The sequence below is a fragment of the Raphanus sativus genome, unplaced genomic scaffold, assembly GCF_000801105.2.
Source record: "Raphanus sativus cultivar WK10039 unplaced genomic scaffold, ASM80110v3 Scaffold0281, whole genome shotgun sequence".
Lineage (NCBI taxonomy): Eukaryota > Viridiplantae > Streptophyta > Magnoliopsida > Brassicales > Brassicaceae > Raphanus > Raphanus sativus.
Window position 1 is genome coordinate 35743 of NW_026615601.1, and position 11961 is coordinate 47703.

Sequence of the window (11961 nt, forward strand, 5' to 3'; positions counted from 1 at the left end):
ATTTCTTTTTACTTATTTGATCAATCAAGCTATATACTTTTCTCTAAAGCAATTAGCAACTGTATGGTCATTAGACCGCATTAAGTAAGTTCTTTGGAATCGTACTCGGAATAATATATCCGATGGTTTTAATTGGTCGACATATGTAAAGCGTACTACATAACAACTGAAGATTTTGCTCTTTCACGGGATTTTATTATCACAAGATTTTGCACAATCACGATGTTTATTCATTTATAATTTTCTGTAAATTTTAGTGGCAAGTATGATATTAAGAGAATAGTATAGTGAAATGATCAAATATGTATATTCCTTTACGATTCATCGTTTTCCTATATATTCCAATTTTTAACACCTACATAGTAAATTAAGAAAATATAAACTTCGATAAATATATGAAAGTAATAAACTTATCTATGCATTTGTAAAATAAGATGCACCCAAAAGATAACATGTCACATGAAAACCTTGGATTATATTTGAAAATAATCATATAGAGAGGAATAAATAAACTTGACGAATAGATAGGAGCAAATAAAAATATTAACTAATCAAATATATTACATTTCATTTATATGTAAATGAATGGCAATTTAGAAGTTTTAAAAACCCCTAGATTCCAAGATCTTGTGAAACTACTCCTCCCATGAATTACTCCGAATATTTTTTTTTGCTAAACCGTAAATATCATATAATGAACAAAAATTTATATAGTACAACTTAGGCCTGAGCCATCTTGGCAAAAAGAAAGGTTTCCTTAATCGTCTATATAGTACAATTTAGTACACTATAAGAAATCCTATCGCAGCCACATTGACATGAGCTTATTGAAAGGTTTCCTTAATCGTCTAGCTGAGATAATATTTTACAGCTGTCTATCCACACGCTTAGGAACACCGCACTAGGAGGAATGGACACTTGATTGTGGATGAGGTTGTTCCTTTGCTTCCAGATGTGAAAGATGACTGATTGTACTGCCAACTTCCGCAAGAGAGTGAGCCTCTTTGAAGGCGATGATCGAATCCAAAAGAGAAGTTCCGACCAAGTAGTGAACATAGCAGGCGATTACTCCGAATATATGGTTGTTTTGTTTTGGATTTCTTTTTTTCGCGTAATAAGCATATGGATGTTAGTTAATTATTTATATATTTTTGTTAAGAGAGTTTCAAGACACGAAATCTTAATAAGAATTAGCAAATTACGGATTTTGTTTTTGCCAACAAGAAAAACTACAACAGTATAATAATTTTCTAATAAACTCAATTATTCCCCGTTTCCGATTTTTAAATGTTTATATTCTACACATTGTGTCAAGTAGAAGGAGCATATCTCAAGAAGGATCGTCTTGAAACATTTGACAGCTTAATTGGTCTGAAAGTTTTGATCTTAGTGAACTGTTAAAGATTATAATTGATATATTGATTAGATAAGTCTCCTGTGTGGTCTAACCAATATGATAATTTTTTGATGACGGCAAACTAGATATCAAACTAATTAATATTAGTTTTTGCATATATTACGGCTGTTTGATCAAACTAGATGTTCATATGTGGCAGAACCTGAGAGCTGATAATCTGATTCGACTGTATGACAAATTTGAAGGATTTTATCTTAACCTGTGTAATGTGTATCCCACAGCAATAATGGATTAACTTAAAGCTACTTGAGATTAAATTTAGTCAACTTTACTCTGCAAGGAAAACTGATAAACAACTAAATCTTAAAGATAATGTTTCCAAATTGTTATATATTTATACACCTAAAACTAATAAAATTAATGATATGTACGATGTAGTTACACCAATGATATATGTACATTAACATGTAATCTTATTGGTATGATCAAAGTAGTTGAAACATATTTCTGTAACATAAGAAGTAAATCTAATTGAAATATAGCGAGTTATTGGTAGAAGATTCAAGATATATAGTGTTAGTCATACCATACGTCGAAGTGATCACATGCTCTAGAATACAAATTTTCAATAACTAATTAAGAGAATCGTAATTATGTTGGAACTCGTTTTTGACGAAATGGTTTAAGACCATTTTTCGGTATGTTTCGGGACGAAGACGTTTGTCGGAATAACCAAATGTTTGACACTATCAAGTAGTGTACTCGTATGTCAAAATCAGAGTTGGTTTTGAATGAGAAATGGAAGTCCAAAATGAGTTTGGCTAAATATTAAAAATTAGCAAATGTCATATATTGGATATTTGGGTTTGAATTTGTTAGTTGGATATTATGTCCATTACTTATTCATGACTATCTTTATGTTTGTATAAACATAAAATGCAAACCCAAATTAAAAGAAATATTATTTATGTTTGATTTGGTCAAATATATAATATATTCTTTATTGCTAAGTCATTAAAAATTGAGTCAAAAGGAATTAAATTTTCTTAATGACAACATTGATTTTTTGACTTTAAGACTTCATTACTCTCTTGTATGTTATGGCTTCTCAGAAGCATAATGTGTTGTTTTGTATTTTTTATATAAAGGCTTGTGAGCCATTTAGAAAATAATAGAGTGAGACACACTTGAAAACCAACAACAAATACAATTCCTCCATGTTATAGTGATGTTTTATTTTATTTATTTTTGTGTCTGAGAGTACAACACAAAATTAGTTTCGCCAGGCTTCTGATAGAGTGACGCAAATTCAGAAGATTGTTTGCAGTTGTATCCTGGGACTCATTACGTTATCGAACCGTCGCACTACGGGACGTATTTTGAGTTAAGGAAAGAGATAATATCTCGCCTCTGCAGTTGTATCATCTTTTTCTTACTCTTTGATATAATTTTATCTTTTTTATTCTTTACAATATTCAGTAATCCGTAGTTTGTAAAATACGGTTCTATCAGTCTTAACTCAAAATATCCGTTTATTGCTTTGCACTAACCGGACTGATTATTGTAAAAGTATTTGTTTTGTAAGAACAGGTTGACTGATCTTTGGGAAAAGATGCCGGTGTCAGATCTATAAGATTATTTCAAAATAATCTTTCTAGTAAATTTTTTTTGTTTGTATTATTATACTAACAAAACTGATTATTTTGTGAAGTATTTTGTCATAAAAACAGGAATTGGAGATTTCATGGTGATAAAAAAATCTGTTCATTCCATCAGATTATTTTTGTTGATGATTTCTATGGGGATAAAAATTCATTTTTTCTCATTATATGCACTAATGATATCTTGTTTTTGTTTTGATGCAAACATGATCTCCATCAAGTTAAAACGTTTTTTTTAATTGGTCAAAATGTGTTATTGCATTGATTTGGTTAAGATAATTATTTGCTTTAATTATCAAGAATGATTTAACGTTTTTGTTTTCTTCTTTCAGATTTTGGGATAACTTAATTTAGTTATTAAGTGTGTTGACCATGAGAAAATCAGAAGAAATTCAAGTTTCAAATATGGTGAAACCATAGTTATAAATAACATTTTGATTCTTAAGGAATCATGTTATATGAATGGAAATGGAATTTTGTGAGTCGACGTCTCAAATTAAATTTAGGAGAGGTCTGCCACATATAAATCATTTGCCATAAGAAATAAAATGTTTATTGATATTGATCAAAACATTTGTATTTCGTCAATGCTTAAATGCAATTTTTTAAAAAGGTTGATCATGCAAAACCAATGAGAATTTTCAGACCAATATGATTGAAACTGACATGTGTATTGTAGTTTCTAAAGTCAATATGTTTGAGAATAATCATAAAAAATGGTGGTTTTGATGGTACAAACAATATCATATAATGATATGTATATTTGCTAAAAGCAAAAAAAAAGTTTTGGAAAAATTCAAAACATATACAAGTTAGATTTATAAATCAACTTGAGGGAACTATGAAAATAATTGTATCTAAAATGTGAATTTCTGAGAATGAAATACATTTTAAAGAAAATTGTAATAATTTTTCGAAATTATTTTTATTCATTTAAATCTAAAAGAGGTGTAGAGTAATTTTCTAAACTCTTAAGAGATGTTAAATGTAAATAAATATGCATGATTTTGAGCTATCTCAAGAAATGTGGGGGAAGCTTTGCTTACCATATAAAGTTATTGGCAAGAGGCCAAATTAACTTAGTGATAGTTATCAAAATATGATTTTTTTAAAAGAAAAAAAAAGGTAGTGTTGTACACTAAGTTTTTGTGAAAAATGGTTAATTGTATCTTGAATAGATGACAAAAAGCATTAGACAATTGATCTCGACTAATCTCAAGAGATTATGTTCACTATGATGACAACATAGGATCCTGTTATTAAAGGTGTGTCATGAGATCAAATTGTAATATCATCAAGAGGAATGGGTTTAGCCTATGAACTAAGATGAAGTTTGGCGGTAACTCTACTTATCAGATTGGAGATCCCAAGAAATAGGTTCAAGGAGACAACTAAGTCAAACTAAATCTGCCCAAAGCACTGTATGACTTCGGTCTATACCCAGTTCCTATGATGATTAAACAGTGCTACATGTAAGGAATAGAGGATAAGCATTTGCTTTTAATGATTTGTGCCAATTGTTTTGAGATATGAATGAAGTAGTACATGATACTCCTCTAAACAAAACTAATGGCAAATCACCTTGTGAGTGTGAAATGGGGCCGTTTCTAGGAGAATAAAATGGCTATATTCTCTAAAGTTCACTCATGATTACCAGGAATGTTCAGGGCCAAAATGAACACAATAGAGAAATTGGTTTTGTGAGAGAATGAAACTGTGTTTTGGCTATTGTCTAGGTTTACACCAAAGCCCGGGAGGTTCAAGACATCATGGCCACCTCCTGGCCGAGTAAATCCGATAGCTATTAACAATGACTGGTTCAAGGCTGAAAAATTGCTACCAACTCATCATGCAGTGAATTTCTCGTTTGTACTCTCAAAAGTCCTTAGTTGAGTCTTGTTGAGTCTTGTCGAGTCTTGTCTAGGAAGTCAAGTCTGCCGAGTCGTCTAGTGTTTAGAAGCATTTCTATTCATGTGGAGGATTGTTGGAACTCGTTTTTGACGAAATGGTTTAAGACCATTTTTCGGTATGTTTCGGGACGAAGACGTTCGTCGGAATAACCAAATGTTTGACACTATGAAGTAGTGTACTCGTATGTCAAAATCAGAGTTGGTTTTGAATGAGAAATGGAAGTCCAAAATGAGTTTGGCTAAATATTAAAAATTAGCAAATGTCATATATTGGATATTTGGGTTTGAATTTGTTAGTTGGATATTATGTCCATTACTTATTCATGACTATCTTTATGTTTTGTATAACATAAAATGCAAACCCAAATTAAAAGAAATATTATTTATGTTTGATTTGGTCAATATATAAATATATTCTTTATTGCTAAGTCATTAAAAATTGAGTCAAAAGGAATTAAATTTTCTTAATGACAACATTGATTTTTTGACTTTAAGACTCCATTACTCTCTTGTATGTTATGGCTTTTCAAAGCATAATGTGTTGTTTTGTATTTTTTTATAAGGCTTGTGAGCCATTTAGAAAATAATAGAGTGAGACACACTTGAAAACCAACAACAAATACAATTCCTCCATGTTATAGTGATGTTTTATTTTATTTATTTTTGTGTCTGAGAGTACAACACAAAATTAGTTTCGCCAGGCTTCTGATAGAGTGACGCAAATTCAGAAGATTGTTTGCAGTTGTATCCTGGGACTCATTACGTTATCGAACCGTCGCACTACGGGACGTATTTTGAGTTAAGGAAAGAGATAATATCTCGCCTCTGGAGTTGTATCATCTTTTTCTTACTCTTTGATATAATTTTATCTTTTTTATTTTTTACAATATTCAGTAATCCATAGTTGTAAAATACGGTTCTATCAAATTATGCGAACTATTTGTCACACCAATTATTACACTATTCTTATAACCAAAATGAAAAAGATTATTGCCTACGCCGACGATCAAGAAGATAATCACCACAAATTGTACACAAATTTTGATAATTTATTTGGGTTAAAGAAAAAAAGTTATACCCTAGAAATACCGTGACAGGCCATTGCACCTGGCGCTACCGTATGGAGGTTTTTCATGTGGCAACCTCGTATTTTATTAGTAAATTAATAATAATCAAAAAACCTCCAATAAAGGTGATGAAAAAAAAACTTGAAAACTAGGTACCGCCCAACTCGAAAGAAGAGACAGAGCACCAATAGACTCAAATTTCAAGGAGTTGTGTCCAGATTTATTATTATTTAGCTTGTAAACCGGAATTTAGTTAAACCGAAAGCTGGACCAAAGTTATTACTTCGTTTGTTTTTGCTAAATTCAAATAATTGATTCAACAGATGATGTATCTCTAATCATTGTTGCACATATTTATTAAGAAAATGTTCATCGACACCTTCTTATCTGAAAAAGCAAAAAATTAATCTGCGGTACTGTCATATGGTGGTTTATATCTATTATATTTAAAAAAAGTCATAACTTCTTTCATGTGTTTTTTTAGTTCAGACTCTCCCTTAGAAAAATATAACTTTAAATAGATATATTATTTATTTCAACTATACATTTTATTTTAAGCTAACAATAAAAAAACTTAATTGATTAAAACTAATAACTTCTCAATATTTTAGGGATTTCATAAATAAAAAATAATATATTGAATCAAAACGTTTAAAATCACATATATAATAAAAATCGAAAAAATCTGTTAAAAAAGATTTTAACAGAAAGAATTTTCAAAAGTTATATGTAAATATTTTAACTAATTTTCGTGATCAGTTTGAAATATTATTATACACTAATATATTAAGTTATCGTTTACAAATGAAAAATAATTTATTCTATTATATACTAATTTACTTATAAATTTGTTTTATAACTAAAATTATTATTATAAAAAAATAAAATTCGTACGGTTGTGCGGGTCGAGATCTAGTCTCCTTTTAAAGTTGTTATCGCAATATTTTGGTTGAATATCGGTTTCGCATGAGTTTCAAAGGTTTATAATTTAATTTTAGAAGCCATGAATATAAGATAGAATTATTATTCTCTTTATGTATTTTTGAGTGATATTTCGTGTAATGTCCTAAACTAGTATGTTTATTTTGCCAAACCAAGAAAGAAAAGAACGTAGTTTATTAACTATTTGCATAAAAGATTATTTAGAAAAATGGAAACATGTGGTTTAGACTTAACGGAGACGTGTGGAAGTGATTAACTTTCAGGTCCATGGAAGAGTTTTCTGCAGCATGGTACATGACTTACAATCCACATGCTGCTCAGTGCTCACATACATACATTAGGTAGTGTACACACTTATTTTTATAATAGAGCTAATGCGGCATAATGGTAGTATCAACCGTGTTCTTTAATTCCCACGTTATGGTAACCAACTATTGCATCTGAAATCATTTCTAATTTGATTAGAAATTTAGAAATGTTGTAAGTTATTTAGTTACCACTCTGATAAAATAAAAGTTACCACTCTGATCGGTAAGCGTAAGAGTTTTTTTTTTTTTTTTTCTTTTACCATAATTCGCCTGTAACCTGTATGCTCCTTTATCATCGCATTTTGGTTTGGGTCGACAATTATCATAGTAGTCTACTAGTTGGGGAGTTTATTTTTGAAAACTATAGAATTAGGGTTCAAATACTATTGTTAAAAAACTATTGTTATGACTTCAATCTGGTTGACCATTGTGAATGTCTTACATGTCAAAAGCATAAATTTTCATAAGCATCTAGAAATGGGGTTCCTTAATCGTCGTAAATCGTAAGTAATTTACGTTTAGAATTGAAAAGGTAAAAAAGTAAAGTCTTAGTTTACGTACAGAACATGGTTGAAATATTTTCTTACTACATATGTATGACTATTACAACTTAGCGAATGATTTAACCAATAAGAATATACATATCATTGAGCTTAAGCAGGTAGAATAATTATTTGTGGTTTAGATTTGGTCGGGCGAGCCGCCATTCATTCAATTTTCCTCATGAAGAAGTTATATATACAGATTTTTGAAGAAAATATTATACAAAGGAAAAAAATTAGTTTCTGTTATTCATTCACAATGAATTTTCTATGAAGATATTATTCCGGCGGAGTACATAATTACTAAGGAAGGAATATTCTTATACATTGGTTTCAAAATCGTCCGAGAAAACGTAGGTATCACTAAGAAGAGTGGATGGACATGAACCTAATTCAACTCAAAACTCTATAAAAATATATTTAGAGAATCGGAAGTTTAATTTGGAATGTCAAAGAATTTGTCGACGGCCAAACATGACATAAATGCATGAACATTCAGAAGAAGAGCACGTCCTTTCACCCTTGACATCCCTTGAGCTGCTGCCAGGGACATTTGCTTACTTCAATAATCCTTATTTATCAGTTTATATTGGGAAAGGTGAACTGTTTTGTGGCTTTGATCAAACTAATGTGTCACATGCATATCCTTCGTATACTATACATTTAAAAGGCTTTCACCTTCGTATACTATACGTCCGGCGCATAACGCAAGTTCATTAAAATATCACGTGACACTGCATATGCTATATATAAAAGTAAGCTTGGTGTGTAGTAACTTGCTAAGTTACGTAAGGAGTTCATTACTCATCAGCAGAGTAGAGACCGTCCAAAGCTAAAATGTAATAAATCGTTTTAGTTTCATTGAAAAGATTATCCGCTCTTTGATTGAATTATTTTTCTTGTAGTGCAATTATTGTTAATTCTTAACCCCCATACAGTGCCGTGGAAGGTCTACAGGGGCTTGAGGCAAGTATAAAAATGGAGTTTTAACCAAAATTTTTTTGACTAAAATATAACTATAGTTAAAATAGCATAAAGAAACTAAACAATAATATAAAACTACGACATAATCTTTCTCCTCTCCTTTTCAATAAACTCTTTCACCAAATTTTCATAATCTAGATTCCTTACTAGTGTGAAATGTTAACTTAATTAAAAAAAAAAAAAAGCACTAGAAAAAATGATATCGATGCGGTTTATACGGAAATAAACATATATTTTGATACAATAAGAAATGGTGATGATTAAATAAAAAGAGACACTTGTTGATAGAAGGCTAGAAGCACAGAAGGAACAATGAAGAAAAATGCTAGGATACTGCCGTGAGAAATAAGATGTACAACAAAAAATATAGATAGATCATGTATAAAGTAGTTGAGATATTTTATGTCTTTTCTATTTAGAAATTTGGGGATCACTAAAGAGATTTTCTTTTTCTGATTTTGGGAAGTTGACAATATAACAGAAATAACTTTTTCTGATAAAAGAATTGAAAAGCAACAATGGGGGAATCGAACGTAGGATGACATTATAGTGTGTTCACTAAAACCACCTATGCTACACCAGATTTTTGGAGAATTTTGGGATCCTAAAATTTGTATATATTTTGGGGCCTGAGGCAAAAACCTTTTTGATTACACATGAGGCACGCCTCTGCCCCCACAACGTTGTAGCCTTGTAGGTTTGACTATTCAGTTACCCAGGAATATGTAATTTGTTTATGTATATGATAAACTAAACAACAGAAGCTTAAAGTCAACTAATATTTTATTCATCTTAATACATTCGTTACAGTTGTTTGTAAATGAACCTACCATATCTTCAGAACTTTTAAATATCTCATTAAGCAATCCTTACGACTTAAAAAGTCAACTAATATTTATTGTTATAAACGATTGGGGAATATTGGCCCACTTAGCAATGAAGATTTGATTATCCATAAAGGAAAAAAACAAAAATGTAAACTTGAAATGTACCACGACCACGAGGGAGATGGTGTTAATTCATCATGCGTGCCAATATTGCAAGAGAAAGAAAGAAAAACATACAAAAGTCTATTTTCTTATGGTCCCTCCGGTTAGGGAAGTAGCTCAATATGGTCCTGGGATGATCCAAGTGGACTCCTTTCCAATAACTTCATCAATTTGTAACTTAACATTTTACAAAAAAGAATCATCATCAATTTGTTTCCATTTATTTCATTGGGAGGTTTGTTCATGTGACTAAATTAAAGGTGAGAATTTCATTGCACACGTAACGTAATATATAATGGGAACAAACTATACTGCTATTGAAAATATTTAAGTTGTAAATTTCAAGAATTTCTAGCCATTTATAAATTCTTGGTGGGATTTATTAACTTTAAAAAGAAACCAAATCATCTAATTTTAAATGAGGCTCTAGAATTATTAATAAAAATCATGGTAAATCTCAGTTAACCCGTTGATAAAAAAATATCCCAAGTCACCTAAATATCAAAAAAGTTACTAAAACTTATTTTGGTAGCCCTAAATAGAACTTGGTAAGTAAAACCAAAAAAACAAATAATTTAACGTAATTTTACACACACACACATAATATACTCATGAGATAGATTTTATCAACAGTATTTTTAATATTAATAAGTTTGTCAATGCTACTTATGGTATAATAATTAATAAATATGAAAGCCAGATTTGTGTAATAGCAAAAAGTTTGAATAGACTCAAATCAAGCTAAGAAATTGTTCTATTTTGTCCACGGAACTGCAAAGCTTTTTTTTTTCGGTGGTGATGGATTTGTTGAAAATAATGGAGATCCTCTACTCTTGGAACTAATTTCTTTAATAAAAAGAAACTAATTTTTATCGTCTTCTTAACTGTAAAGAGGCATGCAAGAGTTTTTCTTAAGTCTGATGATTTAATAATTGCATGCGGTATCATACAATATTTTCTTTTTTGGTAATCTATCTATAAATGTAACTGTAGGAGAAAAGAATAAACTAAACTTGAAAAAAGAAAAGACAAAAACTTGAAAAAGAAAAGACAAAATTTGTTGTGGTACGCTGTTAATTAAGACCAAAATGAGTTCTGAAACCGCAGAAATTATCGAATGGAGCATCGTAGCATTCATCATCGTCTTGTTTGGTTTGATATCGTGGTGGCTTAGCATTATATTCCGGAAGATGATAACTGTTGTGGTGATGGTTAGTTGATTCAAAATATTTTAACATTTTAAAGCAATGCGTTTGAAGATACAAACTACTTGATTTCCTACTATTTTCGAATGTCGATTGAAGAAAGCAATAAAAGTAGTTCTTTTAAAAGATTTTGCTAACCGGTAAACTATAATAGGATTTTAGGATTATCTCCGCCTCTCCGGTTATTACAAAAAATAGCAGTTCCGGTGGTGTATTTATTTTCCTTATTTTTATTTATTGAAACAACTATTTATTCTTCTTTTTCTTGAAAAAGATGGATTTAAATATAAGCACGAGTTTTCTAAATAAAACTGTGTGTAAAGTTATATATGTAGAATTTGTTAAATAGATACACACACACACACACCTATTGTCCCAATCCAATACACCTTTCGCGAGTGTATGGATTATGAAACTATGATGTGTAAACTCTTCAGCTAACCCTTGATTCAATTACTCCACATACCAGGTTTGAAGCAACTCAGTGACAAAGATTATGAACGACAAAAGATGGATACTTTTTTTCTTGAAAGAGCTTTAACTAATGGTATACGATTCTTAAAAAAAAAAATTGGAAAACTACATAGAGGTCTTCACATGCGAGTCATAATACTCTGCACATTGCACACTCGAGACAATGGACTTCATCAATGTTTGATAGTTTCTTAGTCTTCTCTCCATCCCCAAAGCATGATATCCAGAGATCAAAGTATTAGGGATGCTAGCATCGAACGGGAGACCTCCAAGCTCCCACTCTCTATATATCACCTCTGCACCTCCCATGTCTCCTATACTCGAGAGCGCGCTTATCACAGCTCTATAACCCTTCGTTACTCGAACCCGCGTTCTTGTGAAGCTCCCAAATCCTATACACATCCTCTCTCTCTCCCACGTCTCCATACACACTCATCAGCGCCTCGTAAGCCGGCTTCCTTGACGCACAATCAACCAAAAGCTCTGTTCTATGGCAGCATAGCCAAGGACTTTTCAGTCGAA